The 27371-nt window shown below is 37.9% G+C and overlaps 1 protein-coding gene and 1 non-coding gene across 3 annotated transcripts in view; both read right to left on the reverse strand.

Moving 5' to 3' along the window:
• Positions 1-27371, reverse strand: part of LRMDA (leucine rich melanocyte differentiation associated) — a 1077770-nt gene that overhangs the window by 166075 nt on the left and 884324 nt on the right. The window lies entirely within an intron of this gene.
• On the reverse strand, positions 17149-17253 carry LOC123821239. Its single transcript, XR_006786089.1, has one exon. It is a non-coding gene; the product is annotated as a U6 spliceosomal RNA (small nuclear RNA).

Here is a 27371-nt window from a genome sequence, read left to right on the forward strand (position 1 = left end):
TAGAAAAATTTCAGCAAACAGTAATTGTCCTTTTTCTGTGGTGACCTGTAATACGAACAAAAGTCCCAACATACGCAATGCCTCCACTGCAGTATTTCTCTTCTTTCTCTTCACCCCAAAGCCCAGGAAAGAGTATGCAGAGCCTTATGGTACAAGCACATGATTCATAAAGATGGCTGTTCTTTTTGGGCCCTGACTCAGCTTAGGAAAGAGCAGAAGCAGAAACTTCCCTTCCAGATGTGCAATAAAGGGAGAAAGTCACTCAGTTCTCTGGGGACAAAACAGTGCTTTGAATTTCAAAGGCAATGCCCTAGAGGCCCCACCAGACTCACTCCACAAAAATGTTTGATGAATTACCATGGCAGGCATCAACTTTGCAGATTAATGACCAAAAGAGTTTAGTTTATATCTCAGTGGAAGAGGATAAATTTTCTCTTGGCTTTGAGAATCTGAGGGATTGAGAAACCCAGCTAACCACAGCACCTCTCCCTTCATTCACAATGCTTCACCATGGATCATTTACTTTCTACATTCCCTTTCAGCGGGTTTTCATAAATTTAAGTGAAACAGACAGCATGTCTGTGTTCTGCTTCTTTTGCAACATGATGACCACCAAGTGATTAGAAATTGTCTTTGGGTTGGTGTAGTTGGTGGAAAATCATTGAGGTTTATTGTGAAATTCATTCTCAACTCATAACTCAACTAGACACCAAGTGGCTATTTTCCCAACTTTAGACCAGGCCATTAAAAAGTACTGGCAGCAAATTAAAAATGTATGTCAAGGCCAAACCTCCATACTTATGTGTGTGTATGTGTGTGTACATCTGTATTTTACGTGGTCTAGAGTCTCTACCCAGAAGTAGTAAGGCACAAGCTAAAACCTGAGCCCAGAAGGCTGGGTTATGATTATTTTTTCTGCCCTCCCCTATTTCTCTGTCTCAACAAGACCTCACACTTTCACATCTTGTTAAACATTATGGACAGTGTTTCCAATGAGAAGAGATAACATTATTTGCCTACTTTCACACCGTATTTTCATTAAGAATCATTTATATGAACCAATCAATCATTTTTTTTAAACAATTGCAATTTGCCTAACCTTTTTCTGGGTATTTCTTGGAGACACAAGAAAAAAACAAGGCATGATCTCCATATCATCCATTCGAGGAGAGAGCATATGAAACTTCATAGGATACCACAAAATAGTGGCTGAGTAGAAAGGCATGTGGGACATTTAAGTACATAACTAGAAAATGGTCTAGAGTTGGGGGTGGTTATGAAGTAGAGGGGATTTTTGGGAGGCCTTGAAGTATAGGTAGGAATAAGACAGGATCCAAAGAGCTAGAGGACAGAGAGATTCTGCCCTAAGCATGGTGACATAGATGTGAGGCTAGGGAAGAAGAGGTTTTTCCATGTAAGAAGGTTATAAGGAAGGACTGGATTATAAGGAAGGTACATAGCATGAGGGCTTGGAACACTAGGAGCAAACATTTAGCAGAAAATCCTTATGGGTTATTGAGAGAGGGCAAGTAGGGGACAGAAAGATGAAGACAAAAGTTTTATTGTCCAACTGCCTGGAACAGATTTTAAAAGAAGTTTCAAGTAGGTGTTGCACATTACATAAGTGATGTATGTGAATAATTATCATTTCAACTTTGGTTTCTCATTAGGGAATTGAAAACTTGAAATTTATCCCTTTCTCAATTAGCACAAACCAAAAAATAAAAATATAGAGATAACCAAACTCAAATAAATATTTTAAAATGGCATAAAAAGATTCCTAAATGGCATTCAAATGGTTTGAGAATCATTGGCTCTATTCTTCTATGGAATCAGTAAGGACAACACAAAGGTAACTTCTTTTACAGGCCATGGTCAGTGTGAGTGATTACTTGTACCAGGTGAGAGTTCATTAATGGTGATTAGATTTGTTTTCTTGCTTTTAAACAAGACAAGTTCATGAAAAGCACACTGGTGGCAAGTGTGGTGACCAGCTTTTTAGAAAGCAAACCCAGGGTGCATCTATATCAGACCCCACCCCCCCAAATTAATATGTAATATGTAATTATATATGTAGTTATTTTGACCTAAAATAAAATATGAATAGATTATTTGAAATAATCTATTGCCCTATATTATTCACCTTTTACTTACAAAAATTCCATTATTTAAACAAAGGTAGGATTAGTCAAGTGTAGCAGTTAATAGTAATTAATAGTAGAACTAAATAAGCAGATAATGTGTGAGAAAATATGACAATATTTTTATAATGTTTCTGTCCTCTTATACAGCAACTTTTAAACTCTTTTTAAACTCTGTATTGGACATTAAAATGTTGTAGGCTACATTATTATATATTCTTAAAATACTTTAATATAAGACTTTTTAAAAAGAGAAGGAAAATACCATAAAAAATGGATACCACTTGTATTTTAAAAAAAAACAATGACATATTTCTTTTTCACCCATGATATAATAGGGCATCTTTATTCTTTTTGCTTTCTTTTCCAATAATCCTTCTCTGAACTGCCTGCAGCCTTTAGGACACCCTTGTTTTTCTTTCTGTAGTGGTAAAACAGAATATACTCAAACATAAAATTTGGCTTGACTTGTGGGCATGCTCTTATCAAGCCCACATTACACTGTTCTGGTGTCAGTCCAAAGTGGTGACATCAAGCTGAACACCCTGTCAACAAAAGCATTTCAGCATGGAACACTACAGTGCTTACTTACTAGCAAGAGCAGGATTTTAGACTTGTATGATTTGGTTTCCAGATCTTCAGAAATGTCCCTCCACTTTGTGTCTATGTGCTCATTTGGAGAGAGCAGCAGCCTGGCAATCAGGTCCACCGCATGTGTAATTCATACAGAGGCTGTCCACATCCAGATGTGCATCATTTTTAAAACACTAGGAAGCAGATTGGATGCCATCACCAAACTTTTTCTAAGGGAAATGGTTTTAAAGCACAGAGGTAATTCAAAATAGCAAATTCAAAACTTTATCAACTTTTGAAATCAAAGCTGAATTCCAAGAAAGTTACTGTTTTAGTAAATAGCCTGTTTGACTTGGCTGTTGTCTGCTGATATTTTTTTTTTCATTCAGAACCAGCCTTATTTGCAAAAAAATGAATCTTTTCCCCCTCTGCTTGAGTTTTTGTCATATTCTACCCTTAACATCAAACAACCCAGGTATGATTCTTTTCCAGGCTCCTTGCAGCTTCTTCATAGATCATCAAAGAGTTTTGGAGAAACAGCATATAAATTTCTGTTTTACTATAATCCTTTTCTCAATTCTCATCTGCAATGTATTCCAATTAGACAAAACATTCTTCTTGCCCCTACCTGCAGGTGTGATTTAGAGCAGGCTAATATTTTAACATCATTTCTATGGCTGTCAATAATGATAGCCATTTTGTAGGCATGTATCTAAAAATGCCACCTTCTTTCATTTCTATAAAGTAAAAAATACCAAGTGTTTCTGCCTATTTTGAAGAAGCTAAAAGTGACCAAAAACTTTCATTATAAAACCTCAAAATCACAGGTAAGCAAACCATACCCCTTTTTAGTAGCGTTGTAGACAAGGTGTATAGGGTATTTCACAAGTGAGATTGTTTTATTTTATTTGGTAATGAATTTAAACACCAAATAGAGTTTGCCAATATTTGCATTGCACTGTCTGCCTATATGCAGATAGATGAGCAAACTATAGCTTATATTTAGACAAGATAACAAAAATATTTTATGTTTTTGTAGTTCCATTAAAATGCTCATAGAAATTAAGAAAATCTTTTGAAACTCTGTTTCTCAAGTCTAAACACTGAGGAGCCAGATGGAAGATGGGACATTTTCTTGTTGCTATGATTCAAAGAGTCACCTGGTATATTATGGAACGTTTGGTTGTTGGTTGGATCTGACACAATTAGCTCCACTTTGTGTGAGGCCAACACATCATTACCCCAAATTTACCCTTTTGTTCACCCATAAGACATTTTAGCTGCAATCCATGAATCGGGGAACAGAACTTGAATCAGTTTTGTAGAGCAATCAAGGGAACAATATGATAATGCTACTGGTTTGTGTGATATGCCCAAGATGATTCCATGGGAATCATTTTCAACTAAGCATTGTTATCTTCTTGGGAAAGGAGAAAGCTTTTGACTGATGTAGAAGCACTTGTATGTCTCATCCTACAATTGTGAAATTCAAATTCCGTATGTGCTTTTATATATTGTGCAAGGTTCTCTGTCTTAATTACTTCTCTCTCCAATCCAGTTGCATGAGTCCTTTCAAGGGTCATTAAAATAATAGCCATGGAACCTTCTTTTCCTGGGATGGTTAGGGCATAGACAACCTTCTTTTCCTGGGTGTTGATATTCTAATCAACCTCATTTTCATTATCTGAATTTTTGAAAGTATGGTCACAATATTCACAATGTAAAAAATTGAACTATCACTATCTTGATAAAAAGCACAATAGCTAATCCACAAAGTCCAGCACAAAATGACAGTTAACATGCACAATTACAATGTACTGAGGTGTGCACTTAAGTTGCATTAATTGGAGTGAAACAATAATGAATGATTCATTGGTGTGAACTTCAATCAAGGAAAAGAGTGATAGCCACTATTTGACACTACAAACAGCGTTGCTTTCAGTGGCTGTATTTTCGGCTGCTGTGTGTTTTATACATTTTCCCCAGCTTTTGGCATCCATCACAAAACCCAAGGCATTTTGTGCCCTAGAGATGGGAAATCCTGGGATGTAGGACTTTCAATGCTAAAACCAGGATTGTCATAGGCAAACTGGGACAGTTCATGCTAGCAGGATCTCAACGTTATTCAGCACAAACACTTGCAAAGTTTGAAGCAGAAAAGAACCATGAAGCCAATCATATTATCAAGACATGGGGAAATAATAGATGGAACAGGGTATCCATTCAAGAATGCATCTGGGAAGTTATAATCCACATTTGGAAATGGGTAGTATACAGAAAAAGATGTCTACTTGAGAACTGACCAACTGGGTCTGCCCAATGGTGGCAACATTTAAGATAACTCAAGCCCCATATAAGTGATGGCTATGACTTTTAAAAATGTAGAAGGAACAAAATCTGGTGCAGGTGAGAATAAGTCACTAAGTCTTTATACCTCATCAAAGCAAAGCTCTCAAAGTCTAAACCAATTACCAGGACACTCCAAACCCCTACTCTAATAATTTGTTCTATCGTATTGTATTATCTCTTGCTGTGTATTATAAGAAGGGTAAGAGGTCTATTAGTGACTCTTTCTTCTCCTCCAAAATGGCCAGTCCTGACTAGCTGTTTTCAAAATAGATATTCATCTGAAAATGAGCCCATTTCTATTAGTAAGGAACTAAACTTTTTTACTTAAGGAAATATTGGAGGAATGCATGAACATACTATTTAACACCAGTGGAAACATTGCTGGGGAGTATACTTGCTCATTCATGAAAAAAGGCTCTAAGTTGTATCTAGAGCAGGACTTCTCAAAATGCAAACAATGAGATACTATGTTAATAAATTTTGTGGCTAAATATATTTGGGGAACACTAGAGCTAAAAAGTGTCACACAGGATTCCTTACTATGCATCCCACATAGTGTCTAATAGGGGTATGTGCAATGAGCATTTTAAGAGCAGGAAATCTTGCCTTTGTTTCCCTTAAATGTACCTGATAATAAACTTTTAAAATCTCAGAACGCACCCTGCCTGATGTGGCTCAGTGGATTGAGTGCTGGCTTGCAAAATGAAAGCTTGCTGGTTCGGTTCCCAGTCAGAGCACATGCCTGGGTTGCAGGCCAGGTCCCCAGTTGGGGGCATGCAAGAGGCAACAAATTGTTTCTCTCACATGTCGATGTCTCTCTTCCTCTCTTTCTCCTTCCCTTCCTCGCTCTCTAAAAATAAATAAGCAAAATATTTTTAAAAATAAAAATAAAATAAAATCTCAGAACAGTTCTCTGAAGCAGTATTCCACAAAATGAAGTTGAGGTTACACTAACATAACAAAATGTTAAAATCAGATTTTTTCTTCAGGATCAGCAAAAGCTCCATGACAATGGGAACCAACTACACACACATTTGAAGATGAGAAGCAAGGCTACCCACACAGGGCCTTTGATGGAGGGATCGAAGAAAGTAATCTGCAACCCTTAGCTGACCACCTCTCTCTATATTATAAAAAAGATGGGCTACGAGAGGAGTTTGGAATTGGGAAGTGGGGATTTCTGTAAGAGTTTTTAGGTTTGCCTCCAAAAATTTGACTCCCATGGAGAAGGGTTGGGAGTATTTTCCTCATTTCAAGCAATGTAGCGGGAGTTCAATGGCCCACTTGAATAGATTGGTAAGTGTCCCCTGCATTTTCAGAGTCAGGGTGAACTGATTTCTGACTTATGTCTAAAAAATTTAACAAGTGGAAGAAAGGCTATGGCTAAAGCTTCTTGTTAGGTGGCTCCGGAAGAGAGACCTGATTCAGGGTTGTAACTACAACCCTCTATTAGTAAGTCAAAGATCCATAAGTGTTTCTATGGAACAGGTCAGGGCTAAATGCAAGACAAAGCACCCTGTGGTAGTCTTGGATCCTGCCTGGTTAGAGGCAAGGAGATCTCAGCAGAGAGAAGTCCCCAGCTGTCTAGGACTTGAAGGAGAAATCACAGTGAACAGGTTCAGAAGATGGATTTGCTGTCATCAAAGAGAACTGCAAGTGAGAGGACCCCAGCTATTTATGAAAAAACCTGTGAAGGAAAGAGCCAAACATCTGCCACTGGACGAGCAGCCCAGAGCCAGAGGTGCACAAGCCCAGCAAGTGTGATCTTGCATTGACTTCCCTCTCTCCACCCAACTCACCTGGTATGTGGGAAGGAGTGAGGAAGAAAGAGTAAAGGAAGAGAATACTACTCAGCTCACAGAACATGCATTACCAGTAGATGGACTTGATATTTTTTATTCTTACCCTAGACTTTTCTTTATTTGTTTTCATTGACACTATTACAGATGTCCCCATTCCTCACCTCCCCACCTTTGTCTGCCTCCACCCAGCCCCCACCCCCGTTCCTCTGGCCATCACCGACTGTTGTCTCTGGTTATGTGTCATGCTTACATGTTCTCAGGCTAATCCTTTTACCTTCTTTCATCCAATCTCCCTCCAGCCCCGACAGCTGTCAGCCTGTTCCATATATCCATGCCTCTGTTTCTATTTTGTTCATCAGTTTATTTTGTTCATTAAATTCTACATATAGCCCTGGCTGGTGTGGCTCAGTGGATTGAGCACCAGCCTGTGAACCAAAGGGTCACTAGTTGGGTTCCCAGCCAGGGCACGTGCCTGGGTTGCAGTCCAGGTCCCCAGCTAGGGGTGCACGAGAGGCAACCACACATTGCTGTTTCTCTTCCTTTCTTTCTCCCACCCTTTCTCTAAAATTAAATGAATAAAATCTTCTAAAAAATCCAAATATAAGTGAGATGATAACTTTCTATATTTATAATTGAACCAAAATGGTTTTGAATCAACAAAGGTCTTATTATCATCTAAGAATGAGCAGCAAGCTCTGAGCACCAACTAGGATTTTATTCAGATGTAGAGGAAGATTTATAAGGGAAGTTGTTAGAAAAATAATAAAGTAGCATGTAACACTAAACCAACATTTCGTTAAAAGCACCAATGGCTTCCTATGCAGGGGTGTCCAACCAGCGGCCTGCAGGCTGCATGCATCCCAGGATGGCTATGGATGCAGCCCAACACAAAATCATAATTTTACTTAAAACATTATGAGATTTATTTTGTGATTACATGTCACAATGTCTTTGATGTGGCCCAAGACAACTCTTCTTGGGGCCAAAAAATGCCAGGAGGTTGGACACCCCTACATCTAAGGAGAATCCTGTCATTTTACAACCCAGAGGCCCACTGCATAGGGGAGGAAGACCATGACTACTTTGCAGTTTCATGGCACTTCCATGCCGAGCATCACAACTGGCATTCACAACCTTTCAAGGTAACTGGGTAGGGATGACTGTTCCCATTTTACAGAGAAAAAACTGCGGGTCAAATCTGTGACTTGATGGACCTAAAATCTAGATGCGTAGGCACTGGCTGATCCAGGTTTCATAACTCTCCTCATCCAAACTTCTCATTCAGTGCTTTTGCCAACACACATTCTATTTTTCTTTAAAGAACAGGATGGGAGGTCACTTGCAAACACTAGAATCCATTTCTGTAACATGATTGAAAATGACTTCTCAGTGAATAAAACTGAAATAATTACAGTGTTAGGTTTTTTAGATAGCAACATCAGCTTTGAAATAAACTTAAGAGGAGCATAAAACAGTCTGACCCTAGCAGAGTAGATTAAAGCTTTTTCCAAAGCTGGAAAGAGCTGGTTGCTCTTTACAGCTGGATGGATTTTGTTTTTCTCCCCTTAAATAATTTCAGTGGGGAGGGTCTCTTCAATTACTCTAAAACAAAATCTTGTGTACCAGCAATTTTCTGGCATAAAGCACAAGGCCTATTATCACTTTTATTTTTTCTGGCACAAAATCTAAAAGAAAAGCCTTGAGGTGCAAATGATCTGCAGTCTATTTAACATCATGGTTATTTATTTTTATGAGACCTCATTATTGCTCTTTACCCTAAATTATAGGTATATTCTTGGCTTCATTTCCCTCTCTTCTGAAAGCGCCAAAATACTTTTTCCCCCCTTATTTTAAACAGTCTTCAATACTTCATCAATCAAACATTCAACAAGCTATAGATGATGTGCTGGAGCAAGGCAGGGATCTGTGGGACCCAGTAGTTCAAGCCAGAGCTACGAGCCCAGTTCCCTCCCAGGAGAAGTACCACATGTCTGTCAGAATTATGAGGGAAAATTCCCAGGCTGCAACATTTCACAAGTCAATCCTCTGGCTCCATTTTAAGACTAGCATTTATATGTCCAGGTTTCCATGTTTTCACATTATAACTTAGCTATTGTGCCATAACTATAAAATGGGTCGTTTTTTCTCAGAGTCTTAATTCATACCCCCTTTTCCTCTTCCCAGTGCACCTTCCCTAATCTTAGTCACCCCACTTTTGCCTTTGCCCTAGCAGACACCAAGCTCTTAAGGTTGCTGTGTCCTCTGGCATGAAAAAAATACCCCTGGAAACTTTTATATAAACAAAGTTTGCTAAGTTGCTGTAATTTGGGGTCAAAATTTCCCCAACTTCATCCAAAAAGCAGCTTAAAGAAATAACAACCACCCCTAGAATAGCAATAATAATCCCTTATATCTAAAAATTATAGTTTTTAGACCATTCTAATTTATGTGAAGCAAAATGGTAAAGTGGTAAACAGATGTAAGATATTATTAAGTTGCCCTTTTCTCTGTCAAAAATCCCACTTAAAGTTTAAACTTGGGTTAGATATCAACCAATAAAATTGTTCCGAACCTCACAAGCAGAGCTAATTAATCCCTTCTCTGTACCCTTCCCCCATCTTTGTTTATACAAGTATAATAGCCTATCTTATGCCACTGAAGTTATTTCAACACATACCTTCACTAAACATTCCTTGAAGGGAAAGACTCCATCTCCATGCCCTGGTCCAGTTTCTAAGAACCCAAAATGTGTTGTTGAATGGAGCTATTTATAAGCCTAGAAAAAGGAGGTCATGTTACCATTATCCCATTTTTAAGACAAAGCAAACTAAGCCTCAAAAAGCTGCTGTGCTTCCCAAAGTCATAGAGTTAGTTAAGAGAAAGTCAGAACTTGAATCCAGATACCCAACATCCCAGTGTCTGTGTGCTAATGTCACACTACCTGTCTTTGGAAACTCCATTCATAGAATATTCACTGTAAGCTCAAAGTAACATAGCTGTGGTCATTTTGTTAACCCAATAAGTAAAAAACTTAGTTTTTAAGAAACAAAATACTACCTACCTGCATGAAGAGTAGTTGTTTATGCCAAAAAACTAAGTAGACGGGATGTCAGGGAAGGAGGGAGGAAGAAAAAAGAAAAAAAGAAGGAAGACAGGGAAGAAGAGAGGGAAAGAAAAAGCCGAAGTGCACCATGTTGTTAAGTCATGTCATCAAACCGAGTTTCAACCTGCCTTTATAATTTTATGTACCACCACTACCTCCCACATCCTATGCTCCAGTTAAACTGCTTTAGTTGTGGCTATATTAAGGATAGAGCACTAAAAACGTATACATATATATTTGTATATTGATCTCGTATCCTGCAATCTGCTAAATTCACTTATTACTTCAAGTAGCTTTCTGTAGATTCCATTGCATTTTCTATATAGATGATCATTTAGTCTAAGAATAAAGACAGTTTTTCTAATTCTTTTCCAATCTGGATGACTTTCTTTCTTTCTTTCTTTTTCTTGCCTTACTGCACTAGCTAAAACCTTCAGTATAGTGCTAAGAAGTAGCAAGCATGTATTTGTACATTACTTATAATAACAAAAATGATTATTTTTTAGGCATTGAGTAAATAAAGCCCGACTATGTTAAAGGTAAGAATTACTCCCCGCCCTTAAGAATATCAGGACCTGGTTGAGGAGTTCTCTCTACTGGTAAGACAGAAAACTAGATAAGGCTGGAAAGATAAGGCCAGGCCAGGTCCTTGAATGATAAAGGTAACAGCAATAGCAGCAGGGGCCCCAGTACTTAAAGAGAATTAATATGGGCCAGGCACTGTTGAAAGCTCCTGATATGTATTAACTCATTTGATTCTTCCACCTTATCCCCTTTTAAAGGTCAGGAGTAAGAAACCTGAAAGATAAGTAACTTGTGCCTCCATAACTACTGTTCTTAAGTGCTAGACAAAATTGCCTTTGGTTACCATGACTTCATTATCAGGTATTGAGTGTCCACTCGTTGCTAATTACAATATCACTTTCAATTAATTTAATTATCACAACAATCTTGTCTTATAAATGAAGGAACTGAGGTTCAGAGAGTTTAAGTGACCTGTTCAAGGTTACCCGACTAGCACAAGATTCAAATGGAAGTGCTCTGACTCCAAACTCAATACACTTTCTATCACCCCTGAATCCTCTTCAAATAGCTAACATTTATACAGTACTTTGCAGTTTTCGAAAATCATGATCACCTCTATGCCTCAAATGCCACTTAAAGGAATTGTGATATTATTTATTACACAAAGGAGAATTTTTGTCAGTTTCTGAGAGGAAGGAAAATGTAGAAGGGGAAAGATGTGTTTGGGGAAGGCTAGGGCAGGGTAGTGCTAGACAGATTTGCTGAGGCAAGTGCAGGCAGAGGGTTTAGGAGGCTCTGTACCTCTAAGGAGGCTTGAACTTCACCTCTGAACTGGTGAGTCCTTCCCTTCAAACTCATTTGCCTGTCAGGAGAAGTTCTGCTTTAAGTAATATTCCTAGAGGGAACTCCCAGAAAAGCAGAGATAATAGAAGTATTTCTTATGTCACTTCTTTCTCTGCATTTAACTTTTGGGAATATTTTTGTTAACTGAGAAGAGCACACTAAGGAACCATCATCACTGATACAAGGAAAAAACGGATGGTAGATTTCCTCAGCCACGTTCTGTCAGAGTCAACAATTTAACTAAACATATAATAGTCATAACCTCATCAGTGTTAAATTTACTAGGTTTCTGGCACATAGCTCTTCATCTCCCTCATTAAGTTTATAGAGTGTTCTTTGGTACATTTGCTCAGTATGAGCATTTCATTTTCTACTGGCACATATTGGAGTCCAACAGGGGAATGATTTTTCTATCTTAAGTAGTTAGCAGAACAAGGGAGCACATGGAATGGACCAGTGCCCAAAGCCAGGTACGTGGCAAGTAGTAGTGGGTGGGTTTGACCCCCTCCATCAAAATCCTGACCCATTCACCTGGAGTGGGTCCAACACAGATAAGCCAACCAAGCCCAAAATATGAATAGCATTATGTTTTCATTATCTTCCTTGCTCCATGACTGTGGGCACCACTATTCCCTAATTAGGGACTCCCCTCATTCAGAACCAAAGTCTGGAGGTCCTTATTTTTATACCCTTGCCAGGAGGGTTGCTCCAGACAAACTCCTCAAATGCAAATCTATCCCAATCTGCCTTTACTTTATGCTAATTTTGACATGTTAGTATTCTGTGCTCAACTATGTCAAATGAACATGATTCTTAAAAATCATTCAGGTAATTATTACAGTGGTAATATGCTTGATATGACTTCTCTCTCAGGGTTATTTATATTTTAAAAAGGAATACTGAGAGTCAGGAATGCCTTAACTTGTAGAATAAGTCCAATGGTACAGAGAGGGATCTGTGGAGTTTCAGGGTGGGAGCTTTTTCAGGATCCATTGAAAATATCCTGTGAGAAACAGCTAACCTCATCAATATACTTAGCCTCAGTTTCCTGTTGTCACACAGGGTTATCATACTGACCTCACAGGATTATTGTGGAGATTAAACAACTTGGTTAGTAATTGTCATAAACTTCTCAAAAAGCAATAAAGTGAGAAGTTCCTAATAACTTCTGTACTATCGTTTGTATAGGTAATCTACTGGATCTACCCCCATGGGGTCTGAAGAGAAGGGAAACCATTTGGACAGTGAATCGTCTGTCTGTCACCCAGGATTATAACCTCTACTTACAGTATTTGCTGGGTCCAACTACAGATAAATTGTCCAGTCTCTAGTTTCACAACTACCCACAAAAATATAGCCCCTGTTTCTTGGATGGACTACAGAGAAATCACCTTTATCACTGGCATCAATGGTCCTCTGGTACCTACCCACATGGTTGCCACACTGTGTGAACCACGGCAGTGCGTGGACCAACTTATGGACAAGATGCCCTCCATCCTGAGATAAGTAACTGAATCAGGGACACAATCCATGAAGAAAGATAAAATTTTCTACTGTTTTACATTGAATGAGCACTGTTCCCCACCATGACACATCTTTATATTTTACCCAGAATGGATCTTCACAGACCTTCAAATGCTGCTGTCCTCTAACCAATGCATTAGGCACAGTCTATTCCTTTTTCACTACTTTCATTCCTAAGGTCCATAGAATATTAGAAGTCTACTTGATTATCTGTGGAAGTAGTAAGTTTTAGGTATTTGGAGGACATTAAATTATGGAAAAGTGAAGGTCTCATAGCTCCTGATCAAAGTGTCAAAGAAGGTTAGTATGGAAGGATCTCCTGGGACATTCATTTTATTTTACAGAGCAGAGAACTGAGGCCTGAGCTGAAAGCCACATGTGGGAATGAATATGAGGCAGATCTGAAACGAGGCCTTGGGTACTACACATCCATTCCTTTTTCTCTGTTGTGCTTGCCATCAGCACAAGTGCAACCAGGAGGTGCCCTTGTTTATAACAACCCTATCTTATTGTTCCCTGGGAGTTAATGAATGTCTCATATTCCCACTTACATTTTAACCTTCTTCCTCCCTTACCATGAGCCTTCTCATATTTCCTCCTCAAGTTTCAGGGCAGTGATGTGAACTAATAGGTCTTTACTCAACACTTTTGCAATGACCAGTGGCCACTCAATACTTGTCACAAGCTCAGCTGTGGTCTGTTAGCCAACATGCCAATGTCCTCTGTCATAAAACACAACCATAATGACACCAGGGAAAATGGCAGAGGGGTGGAGGATAGTTTCTGCAACTCGCCAGTTCCATGGGCTGCGTGCAGTATGTCCTGTGCCCTACAGTCACATGTGCTGGAGTGCATCAGTTGAGAGAGGGGAGAAGAGACATCACCATAGGAAAGGAAGGAATGCTGTGCCTTGCCAACCATTTCCGAGGTGGTGAAGCTGATGACAGGGTGCAGAGCATACAGCTTTCTGTGGATGCCAAACATGTGGGCTTGAACCCAAGTAACCAACTTATTCAAATCAAAGAAAATCTAATCAGCAAATATTTTCAATGCCTACTATGTGCATCCTGTGGTTAGAATGGGTGACATTTAGGTCCTACTCAACCCCCTGAACAGCACCACTCTTTGCTCCAAATGCCTGATAGTATATTAATTGAATATTCATGTTTTGAACTGAGCATCTGCTGGCATATGTTGAGGTGCGTACAAAACCAAAAGTTATAAATAAAGAAATTATTTCTTTAGCACTTTAATGGTACTCTTGTCAAGCTCCCTAGATGGAGACTGTAAGCAGTTTACCCCCATCCTCCAATGTTTTCTAAGGCTGCCTCCCCTCTTTCTGTGTCCTGCTCTATCAGAATGCAGGAAAGCTAAGCAGGCCAAGCTTCCTCCCATAGCTGCAGGGAGATATACAGGTGAGAACACCACCAGAGGCAACATCCTTCTGAAATCAGGGTTTGGTTGCCTCCAGGCTCACAACCACTCAAGGCCAAGAGGGAACCCTATGCATAATTTGGCATCTGTGGTGCTCCAAGAACAAAGGATATGATATCCCTTTGTTTCTGGACATCCTAAAGTTAAAATGACATCTTGGCTGACAATTATAATTCTGCATTCTTTTATAAATCATGTTATTTCTGAAATTATTTAAAGCAGGTGAATAAATATTCGGTTACCTCACTCCTGGCACTTCTCCTGTGAGAACTTCCAGGGTCTTTACTAATACTACCACCAAGTACTGCAGTCATAAAATGAATAAAGTCAAGGGATTTGCTTCTAAGTTGCTTTAGGCCATTTACTGTCTTCATTCTTCAGTAAGAAGAAACAACCACTAAGTTGAGGGTGGGAGGACCTCTCCATTTGTGAGGGCAGTCTCTGATTTTTCAGGGTCCCCTAGCTGTTATCAGACAGGCTTTGAACACACTCCCGTTAGCATGTTCATGTTTGCATTTCTTGTTCTCTAAGCTCCTCAAAGTCAACAGATGCCTCATATCCCCCATGGCACTGAGCATGATGATCTAAACAATAATTATGATATGGAGTTTATAGATAAGCAAAGAAGGAACTGCTAAGGCCATGCTTGATTGTAGCCTTCCTAAAGGGAAAGTTTAAGGCAAGAAAATATGGAAATATGGGCGGCCATGCCCTAGGCTTGCAGCTCCCTCTTCAAGAATATAAAATCTTGGGTCATTTGCCTCTTATACTTAACACTGCCTACTGGAGAGGGAGATCTTTGTAGCTAATCTGCTCCATGAGCCACTGGGTGTCCTCACTGTCCATGCTCAGCAAGTCAAAAGAAAACACATTTAATGTGCTTTTCTCAGGCACTTCTGCTCTGAATCTCTGCTTCCTTTCCTAGGTACATGAATAGGTCTGGACAACCTAGAAGAAAGCTTAACATTTGCATATCTGGGTATGCTGTTCTACATAGAGCTTTGGATGAATTAGAAAAAGGCAGAAAACCGTACTTGAACAACAATAAAAATGTTCATATATATATATAAAGGCACTCTGCTGGGCAGATCCACCTACAGACAGGTAGCTTGATGAGCTTGATGTGTGGAGCCTAGGTCAGATTTTTATCCTGCTGACACGCTCCCTTGAATTATGGAAATCTGTGGTACTTTCTTACCCTTAAACTCAGAACCTGGATCATGTTCTGAATGGTCTGTCTCCTCTTTTCTGAGTCCCACTCTGATCCTTCTACCTCTAGAAAATCCCATGGCTCTATTCAAGAAGAAAGCTTCTAAGACAGTTTCATCAAAACCAAGTTTCAACTCAAAAGTCCAGGACACTTTTATTCTCTTAACCCCACCCCCAGTCAAGTAATGACTTCAGAGGAAAAATCGGTTGGAAGAAGGATGGAAGGTATCCATACCTCCTAGTCTTTTCTATACCCTGACAACTTTTTGTTTGTATTCTCAACCTTATTATACTTTTATTTAATTAATTTTGTACTAACTGAATTTCTTTGTTGCCAATTTTGCCCATGTGCCCAAAATAGAAGGACAAAAAGCCACAGCCTCTACCCTACCTACCCATGCTAACACCTCCATGTAATTTTGTGATCCAGAGATGACCCTGGGCTACATGTTGGAATTTCTTTACTGTAGAAGAACTATTTCTGCAAAAAAAATTTGAAGTTGTCATTTTCATTTAAAAGATAAGATGATAAAACACACACACACACAAACCATTATTTGTAAAATGCCTACAGATGATGAAGAGGAATGCATATCAATATATACACATGCATACAGATGAGTGATGGGGCCCGTGTGTACGTGTCTACCCTCAGAGGCCAAAACAAACCTTTTAGAGATGAAGAGAGTGATGGAATACTAAGGAAAATGACAGGAATCAAGAGTGATTTCAAATTCCTTATAGCTTTTCCTTCCACCAGTCCTTCCAGATTAAAAAAAAAATTTTTCAGAATTCCATTTACATTTGATACCTAAATCAGCTTCAAAAAACAGTCACATGGGTGGCAGAAATGCCAGGGTTACTAAGAAGGAGTCTCATTGTGGTATGAGAATGATTGCTAGTGAGAAAGGGAGATTTTTGAGTCCTCTTCTGGTATTGCTTAGCTAAATAAACTCTGATACCTCTGTGCCTCAGTGTTTGATATCTTAGATTCTTTCCAGAGTTTGCTAGTGTTCTGTGGTTATATTATTAAAAAATCATGTAGATATTTGAAATAATGACTACCATATACATGACAACTGTCACTGCCACCACTATCATACTGACTTCTTTTGAGAACAATTTGCAATTACTCAGTTACACCTGTACCTTAAGAAGTGAGCAAATAGTGGATTTCCTCATTTTGCAAAGAGAAATATAGATAGAATTTTAGTCACTTGACCAATATATTTGAGTGGTGCCAATTTCAAACTTCAAAAGTGCCAAAAACACCAATTGCAAGACTGTCTCAAACTCTAATGATAGAGGACCCTTTTAATTGGGTTTCCAAAGTAGCTGTCAAGGTGAATAATAAAAATTCCAGGAAAATTTGATCTTCAGAAAGCTTGGGCTCTGGTTATGGTCCTAAATTTGGTCCAGGTTCAGATTTTTCAAATGTTATTCCAAATACTCCCTAGCCCAATAATTTGGGATTACATTCAAACCTGAGTGTCCCTTCCCTTCACAATCAGCATGCATGCAACTCTTTACATGGTATATAACTTAGGAAGTTGGACATGTCACTTCTTCACTGCACAAAAAAATTAGACTTAGTTCCTCAATCTAAAAATATCTTGGATAAGCAGGTCTTTTTCTTTTTTTTTTTTTAAGTACAGAACACTTCAAATATCTGCATGTCACCCTTGCACAGGAGGCATGCTAATCTTCTCTGGATCATTCTGATTTTAGTATATGTGGCGCTGAAGCAAACATGAGGAGGTCTTTTTGAGAGATAGAATTGTACATGGTAAAAATTACAGGTTTTGCAATCACATAGACCAACAATAACTTTAAGTATCTATGTTAAGAGAAGGCAGCATTGAGAACTACCCACATGTGGATTATTCATCCTTTACCTCATCAGATATAGTTGTTGGCACATAGCATGTACTCAATAAGTATTTATTGAATTGAATTAATCTATTCTCATATTGAACAAATTTACTTTCACTCAAAGAGGACTCCATAATCATTTGGTAACCTGATACTGTGCTTCTTGTTTTTCTTTAAGGGAGAGAGAGTCCTGGGTTTGGGATATTGGTGTCTTTGTCGCCACCTCATCCATAAAGCTTTCCCTGACAGCTCCGGTCTATTCAACTCCCAATTTTATGACTCCCTGCTGTACTTCTTCCAGGTTTCACTCACTTTGGCACATACATGATACCTTATCTTGCCATGTAAAATGTGTTTCATAAACACATCATCCTTCCTATGACTCTATAAGTTCCTCAAGGGCAGAGGCCATGTTTGATATTTATTTTGGGGATCCCATGGCACACAACACAATACAGAGCACGTAGCAAGCTCTGAACAAGTACTTGTTAAATTGGTTTGAATTTTAAAGAGAATACTCTCTTGCCAGTGATGATTTTGTTTAAGAGAATTATCAAGAGGTGGGACTGGCTGTATACACCACTTATTTCACCCAAATTAAACCCACAGGCCTCTGCACTTGAAGTGCTAGCTAGGAAGCAGAGGATCAGGAAGCAGCTGCTTACTTTCAACAAAGAGGAGATTGTATTTCAGCAAAGGACTGCAGGATTTCACATTTTAGTCACTGGCAACTCTTGACCAAACCCTTTGGTGTTATCAGGAATAAAGAGTAACCCAGCGATATGTCAAATATCAATTTCCAATTACGTTCCTGTGACACATTTCTGCCACTTGGGAAAACTCCCAAGGGATCTGTTGCCCCTTATCAGCTCAGATCAGGCTTAACTTTCAGTTAAACAGGTAACACTCGGCAGGCACCACCTGGTTTAGCCTCAATATTACAGTGTCCTCCTTTGACACTCAGATTCTCTTGTGAAGTCTTCAATATTGGCTTACACTGTCACTGGAGACCTGGCCCAAGTGTGGAAGGCCTCCTGATATTATACACTGAACCATATGTGCTGGGGTGGAATGGGGATAACTCTGACACCTATGAAGAGTTGTTGTCACTAAGGGTTCCCAACTCTTAATTTGCATTGAGATGTTGAACACAGGATCACAGGAACAAAACCTCATGCAGGACATTTTGCATTTTCAACTCCAGCCAAATGAAAAAAAAGAGGGAGTCTTTAAAGTTTTACCTTAGATACTCAAAACACAAAACAGTATTTCTACCCTTTAGCTCACAGAAGGCAGGCCACAGACTAATTGAAAACAATCTGTGGTATTAAGTATATTAAAACTAAGAATCTGAAAAAAAAAAAACAACCAGAAATCACATGCACCCCTCTTATTACAAAGTAATGGAACAGAATTTGGAAACCCCAGAAAATATCTCTGGGTTCATAAATCACTGCAGTTGGAGGGAAACACAAATGGCCAGCACCTGGACTCAGCCTTCCACTGGAGCAGGAGAGCAGCCTGAAGAATCCAACTGAGGGGCCAAGGCTCCAGACTGTGCTCTGTGATTAATGACTTGAGTGAAAGGTCTCAGTTGAGGCTGAACAATTAACTTGTTCTCTCTATATCTCAGAACTCTCCACAGCATAAATATGTCTTCGCTGATTGTTCCTATTTACCAAAATGTGAGCCAGTCTGGGAAGCTTCGAATGTGTCATCATGAGACTGTTTCTGACAATTGGGAGAGCCCTGGTGTTTGTCAGGACTACTTTCGTCAAATCATCTGTGTTGACTCTGCATGCATGTCTCAACCTTTCAGTTCCTTTTCAAGTTTAAGAACCACCTCAAATGAGGCAATAGCATTGGCCTTGTTCTGTCAAAAAAAAAAAAAAAAAAGTCCACAGCTCAGAGGATTGTAAATGGACAGCATATGGCCTGGCTTGTTTCTGGTCATTCCCAAAAAAGTTCTTGGGGAATTGAATGTCCGTGAGATTAATGGTTCCCTCCTGTCCTGCCTTTATCCTCTGGAATAGTTTTCTCTAATCTCTTTCAGATCCTCTAAAGCATTTAGACTGAACCAATCACTTATCCTGAATCTACAACTGAGACTCTAAGATCTGCTAGAACCAAAGGAATTCTCCAAACTACTTTCCCTTTCTCCTGGATGTGAATTCATAGATGGGACAGAAAGGCAGGTACCCCAGAACATGATTTTGAATGTGGGAGTATTAAGAGGAAGTACCCAAGGAATCCCATTGCCTTTCTCATTTGACCTTCCACAACTGCTTGATTTCTAACAAGTGCTCTATAAAAAGTGGTTATGACCTACTTCATTGGGTTTTTGTGGGGACTGGTAAGATAATGCACATGTAGGTGCTAGCACAGTACCTAGAACATGGTAGGTACATAATATCGTAGCTATGGTTATTACTACTCAAATTAGCTAATATTGACTAATGAGACACTAAGGGAGTTGGACAAAATGAAGCAGAAACAATCATGGCTTAGAATATTGATATGAGGAAGCAGTTCAATGTGGTGACATCAAAGAGATGGATACTTAAAAAGCACTGATGAAGGATACTGTCTTCTTGGTCTGAAGAATTTCTGCAGCCTCTAAATTTGCTTGTCTCCATGAAAGAAAAAATCTAATTTAAAAACTATACTACATCAGGAAGAAAATGAACCAACGATGTATAGGATGGGATAATTAGAATATTCTCCCTGAAATTCCTGGCATAATAGCAAGACAGTGAGGCATCCTGAAATTCCTGGTATAATAGCACAACAGTGAGGCATCCTTCACAGTCTTGTGCAGCTGCTCCAGAGTAAAGTTGGGATCTGTATCCTTCATTCTGCATGTCCAGCATGTTCTTTCCCACCTCTGACACATGATGTCCTTTGCATCAATAAGGACTGGTGCCAGACACACTAAATTGCCTTTGACTGCATTTAACTGATACAGGACATTTTTATGATTCTTTTTTGTTGCATCATTTTTCACTTTTGACTTTATAATTCTCTGCTGACTTTAAATAAAGCTTTGCCAGACTAGCCAAGGTGGTTTTTAATAGAGATTTAGGGGCTAGGTTGTGCTGTGGTTTGGATTCAGATTCTACTCCAACAACGAGGGGAAATTAACTAGGTGGTTTCATTTCAAGTGCCCATTTATACTCAGAATAGGCAGAGAATTTATCTTCTTCCAAGCCTTGTAATCATGACACTACAAAGTGATATCCAAGAAATAAAAAATTAGGTAGCAATAGCTTCAACACCACAAAACCACTACACAATGTCCCTGTAAGCCCAGATGACTGGGATAATATAAAAACAGCAGTGGGATCACTTGCTAAGTGATAGGGAGGAATTTGACCACATTCTGTCCTATGCCAAAGACAATGCTTGTTCTCCATAAAATGAGGAACTCAAATGACCCCACAGCAGCTACTCCTTCCTGCTCTGTGCTATCCCTAGACCCCAGTGCCTTGTGCCCAGATGAAACACTAGAAGCCAGCTGGCCTTCAGTGAGTGGGAAAGGTAACATGACTGGCAAAGAAACCAAGTCAGATAAGAAGTTAGTCCCCCAAGTTGACATCTTTTTACAAGAAGAAGAACCTTGAGTTAATTATTTCTCAAAAAATATAAAACTGGTAACTCAGTAAAATTTTGGTTTTGTCTTATTTTTCATTAACATGATCCATTGATATTATCATGCTCCATTGAGGCTCCAATGCTTGCTCCATTGCAAAGGAATAGATATAACATATGTAAAATATTCAGAATAATTTTTAAAAATCCGTGTATCTATTAGTAAACTTAGAAATAAATAAATACCTTTAGTTTTCCTATCAGATTAGATTTTTTTGCTTCTACCTACCACTGATGGTAAATATATCCCTGAATTTTAAGTTTTTCATTCCCATGGTTTAATTTACATGGATTTACATTAATTTACATTGATTATCTATTTTCTAAATAATCATTGAGTGGTTTTTAGAAGGTTAAAAATTCTCTGTTAAACTAACCTTGAAATGCAGTGTTTGCACACAGACTTGCAAGAATCAGCATGTGTCTATGTCTTTCATTCCATTCTTACATTTACAGCAGGAAAATAAAGCTAAGCCAGATGGGCAATATTTGGCTGGCCACTTGCTTTTGTAAATAAAGTTTTATTGGAACACAGTCATGACCATTTGCTTATATATTGCATGTTACAATGACAGAGTTGAGTAGTCACAACAAAAACCATCTGACCCATTTACAGTAGAAGTTTTCTGACCCATAATTTAGGGCATCTCCATTTACAAGCACAGATATCTCACGTTCAGCATGTCTGATCAAATCTGTTCCTCCTAAGTACCATTTCTCAGAAAATGGCTAGATCTTCCACAAAGGTACTGAGGTCCAAAACTAGGGAGCTACCTGATGTTCTTCCCTCCTATTCACTATTTACAACCCATCAGTGGATACCACCCAAGTATTCAAACTTCTCAGCAATACTTCTATGAAGTCCCTTTCTCTGTACCATAGCCAGCCCTTTGTTCAAGCCTTATGTTGGTTCAGGAAACCCTCCACCCAATGACCGAGTCTTTTGTGAGCCCAGGTTGCATAGCACTTATAATACTTCAAGGCATTCATCTGAGTTTCTGTCTGCTCTCTTGATCATCTTGGTCTAAAGTGTAAATTCCTCAAGGGCAGGGGCCCTTGCCATCTCTGCACACAGCACAGGGCCTTGCATAGCAAATGCTTCATAATAATTTAGCCTCCTGTAGTTTGCTTAGTCCTTCTCAGAAACCACTGAGGGCCTGACATGGCAGGACTCTTGTGGCTGCCATGTCACTAGTCAGCAGGGTTTGGAAACAGTCACTACTCTCTTAACCTCATGGCCAAGAAGACTTGGGAAAAGAGACTCCTTATTAATATTTAATGCAGTGGTCTTCAAATTGTTGTATGTAGAGAAATCGCTAAAGGATCTCATTAAAAATACCAGAGGCCAGGTGTCAACCCAGGCCCACTGAATCAGAATCCCTGGAAGTAGGTACTCAAGCATATTTACCTTATAGATATTTCTTAGGAGATTCTAATGTATGAGTAGCATATATCTAACAATAACAGCTTCCTGAAAATATCTTCCCTAGTTCTACCCCATCTCACCACATTGTCCTTGATGGATAGGAAATTGTGCATAGAATTCTACCCCCCCCTTTGCATGGGTACCAGAGCTTCCCTAAGCTTTTTGACCCTCCTCCACTGACCCAGAAGAAGCCTGATTTGAGAGGATAACTGTATCTTTTTTAAAGGGCTCAATTCAGGTCTTCAATCTCTGTTTTTTATTGACTTGCTTGCATTCCTGATTAATGATAGGATCTACTCCCCACCCTGAGCATCTTTACTGCTGCATGTATCTAAAATCAAGTATCTCTTGTTATATCCTAGTACCACTCCCTAGTATGTACCATATCTCTCAGGACTTGCCTGAGGGAAGAGACAGACAAGCATTTATACAATGCATGCATTATAAAAATTCTTGTTTTAATTTGTACTGCTCTCTTCATTTTCAACATATTGCAGATCATTTAATATGTAAAAGCAAATGTTAATAGAAAGGTTACATCAACAACAATACCAATGAGATGCTGTTAGTATTTGTTACAGATTTTTCTTATTAGACTTAATTTTTTCTTAAACTGCATGTGACCCATTATCATTATGTTTGGCGGATAATATAACAAAACAAAATTACCAGTCCATTTTACTCTAGGAGGAAGTCTAAGGTTCCTTGGGTTTTATAACACCAGGCATAGCACAAATTTAAGGAATTTTTCCAGTGCTGCACTTGGTGATTTTTAGGGTCTGTTTTCCCCAGAGGCATGTAAGTACTAAAATTGCATTCGGTTGCATTTTGCTCTCAGCAGGTGAGAAAGTGCATAGTCAATGGGTTATTTGCCATTCTTTATTTCCATTTTATACAGTCTCATGGAGGTATCTCTCAGGTGGTTGTTGAAGTTTACTAGACACCCAGGAGTCATCTTGTGTTTCCTCTAAGTGGCATTTATAGTAGATAACCAAAGGGGTCGTCTAGGAAGTCAGTGGTGCTTGTGTTAATTCAGATTAAAGAGATCAGATTTTTTGCTATGGAATTCCGATAGGGGGAAACTAGATCATGTATTCAAACAATATTTATAGGATTACAAACCGGCAAATTCTGATATTGGTAATAAAAATGACACAACATTTGAAATCAGTATATAGGAAATAAAAAGCTTTCTGAATATGCAGATCAATTAATTACAAAGAGGTTACACACGAAAAATCACACAGTGATTTTGCTACACCTTTATTTATCTGTAACAAAAGCACCAGGTCCTATAAATGCAGTGTTGTTACTCTGCTTTCTTTCAATAAGATATCTCCAATTAACCATCATTTATTTTCATGCTTCACTAGTACCCTGATAATTGATACTCATAATAGGATTCCTGAAATACTAAAAAAACCAGAGTGCTTTCTTGAATCATGAAGAAACAGACTAAAATGTACTCAGTATAGTTGTACTGTTGAGTATACTTTATTGGGGGCAGGGGTAGCATAGAATAGGGTAAGGAACACAGGCTTCAGTATTAGACCTAGTTTTGAATCTCACAAGGACACTTATTAGCACTGGGACCTTAGGTAAACTATATAATACCTCTCTAAGCTTCAATTTCCTATAAAGTGGGGATAATACCTATCGCTAGGAGATATTTCCAAGATTAAATGAGACCATGGACATATGTAAAATATCAGCACAGTGCCTGGCTCTAAAGAAATCATTCAATTAATAGTAGCTATTATTAATGCTGATGTCTCCTTTCCCATTCTTAGTAAATCAGAAAGCCACGCATTCATTATATGCATCCACCTCTTTACTTTTTTCTCTATATCTCTTTGTATACCGGAATATTCGATTCATATGAATATCACATTCCCCAACAGTGACAGAGTACAGAAAGTTTACTGTGGACTTTCAACACTAGATTATTTAATTTTAAGAAGAAAAGCAACGTTTTCACAAAAAGTATTTCTTTATGCCTAGCCTTGGGGAAACAAAGTTTCCAAGTTTCCAAAATGGTCACAAATTACCCAAAGCTCCTAACCTCTTTAGATCTTTTATTATTTTTATTATTACTATTATATGAGTAAAATATTAGCATATTTTATAAAAATTCAGATACTGAAAAAGCTAAACTTCTTGAACCTCTTCTACCTTTTGCCAATTCAAACTGGGTCTTCTCCTAGAAGTACCTACTTTTAGGGGTTTTCTATCCATCCTTCCATAACTATTCCCATGCATTTATGCGTAAGTGCGAGACTGTGTGTGTGTGATTTTGTGCTTTTAAATACACTATCATGATGTACAAATGTTAGTACTCAGATTGTTTTCTGCTCAAAAATATGTTATGAAAAATATTCTGTAATAGTATTTAATTTACTTTAACCTTTTAAAAAATGCTGCATCATATTTAATACAATGATTATTATACTTTAACCATTCCTTTCTTGATAGGCATATATAATTTCTCTGTAGTTTTTTATTACTAGAAAAACACTGTAATAAACATTATTTTGCGTATTTCCCTTTGGACATGTGTAATTGCTAGGTTATAGGCTACATGCATTTTATTTCACTCTCTTAAATTTGATTTATTTTTTAATATGATTCCAATTTTAAAGTAGATGCAAGTGTACAGTGAATAGGGTTCCTCCTCTCTAGTCTTTCCACCCACCTCCTTCTCCCCGTCCACAGGCAGTCAGTACTGTCTATCTTTCAGAGTGTTTTTAGAAACACAGATTCCTATCATTGTACTTTTTATGCTAAAAGGGTAGTATTCTATGCATATTGTGCTGCATCTTGTTTTATACCCTTAATGATATATGCTGCAGAGACTTGCATATAATAATATAGGGAAATCCCTAATTCTTTTAACAGAGACACACAATATTCCAGAAATTAGATGTACTATGATTTACGTAGCCATTTCACAATTGATAGAAATTTTGCTATTTTCAATGTTTAGCTAGTACATCTACTCTACAACGAATGCTATTGTATATATGTCATTTTACACACATGCAACTATTTTTAGGAGTGCAATTGCTGATCTATTTTTATAGTGAGTTGTCGCTCACTTTTTTACATATTTCAGGAAGTCTTCATATATTAGAAAAATATATGTAATCTATCATTGTCTGTGATATGATTTCCAAATATTTATGTTTCACTGTATGTCTTTTGACTTTGCTTCAGATCTCTTTCTTTCTATGTAAAAGTTCTTTTTTGCTTTGAAAAGTATACACAATTAAGTATAAATATGTACCATAAAACTTTAAAGCATGTGTATTGGGTTTCTGGTTTAAAATTCCAGCTTTTCTACAGCATCTTTGTGTGGTCTGATCTGGATTTTATCATGTTTTGATTCCTTTTTTTGAAACAATCTCAAATTTATAATAGAAATGTAAAAACAGTACAAAACACTTTTTTAACATTTTGAGAATAAGTTGCTCATGTGATGCCCTTTACTTCCAAATACTATAGTGTATTTCTTACAAATAAATGCATAATTGTAAATATAGTCATAAGATCAGGAAATTAACATTGATATAATACTACCATCCACTTCCAAGATCCCATTCAAATTTTACTGATTGTCCTAATGATTTTTGTAAATTTTATTTTTCAAGTACAGTTTATATGCAATATTATTTTACATTACTTTCAGGCATACAGCACAGGGTTTACATGCTCATATACTTTGCAAAGTTACAACCCAATATTTCCAGTATCCACCTGGTACCTGCATAGCTATTGCAATATCATTGACTATATTCTCTAGGCTGTACTTTATATCTTCAAGACTATTTTGTAACTGCCAATTTGTATTCTTAATCCCTTCCCCTTTTTCACCCTGTTCCCCAATGCCCTTTCCTCCTGGCAACCATCAGTCTCTGTATCTATGAGTCTGTTTCAATTTTGTTTGTTTATTTATAATATTTTATTCTTCAGATTCCAGATATAAGTAAAATCATATGGTATTTGTCTTTCTCTGATTGACTTATTTCAATAAGCACATACCCTCTAGGTCCATTCATGATGCCACAAATGGTAAGATCTCATTCTTTTTATGGCTGAGTAATATTCCATTGTATATATGTATCATCATCTTTTATCCACTCATCTGTTGATGGGCACTTAGGTTGCTCCCTTTGCTGATTATAGTAAATAACACTGGAGTGAACACAGGGTGCACATATTCTTTCAAATTAGTGTTTTGAGTTTCTTTGGATATGTACACAGATGTGGAATCACTGAGTCATAAGGCATTTCTATTTTTAATTTTTTGAGGAAACTCCAAATTGTTTTCGCATAGTGCTTGCACCAATCTGCATTTCTACCAAAAGTTTATTGATTTGAGAGAGAGAGACTATCAATATGACAGAAAAACATCATTCAGTTGCCTCTTGTATATTGCCTCAAAGAAAAATATATTTTTGGTAGTTATATAGTTTCATAATGAATTTATATTTTAATAAAAAGATCATTGACATATTTATAGTCTTGAGTTTTCCTATGAAAGAATATGGTATGCCTATTCATGTCTCCAAGCACTCTTTTGTGCTCTTCTAGAGAACTGTAAAGTTTTCTTTGTGAAGATACTATGTTATTGTTAATGTATGATTACAATATTCCCCACTTACTACCTTTTATGTTGCTTTTGTAAACGAAGTTTTTAATTTACAATATGCTTAGTTGGTTTTTGTTTTAATATTAAAAGGCTAGTGATTTCTGTGTGTGTACCTTACTTCCTTACAGCATTCTCTTGTTAGTCTTTCAGTCGGTTTCTCTTAAGTTTCCAGTTGTCAAATCAAATATAATCATTTGTAAGCATGATAATTTTGTCACCTGTGCTCCATTTTCATGACTATAGTTCCTTTCTTGCATCTAATTGCATTGGCTAG

Source organism: Phyllostomus hastatus, unplaced genomic scaffold (genome assembly GCF_019186645.2).
Source record: "Phyllostomus hastatus isolate PE091 unplaced genomic scaffold, TTU_PhHast_1.1 phas_contig_38, whole genome shotgun sequence".
Taxonomy (NCBI): domain Eukaryota; kingdom Metazoa; phylum Chordata; class Mammalia; order Chiroptera; family Phyllostomidae; genus Phyllostomus; species Phyllostomus hastatus.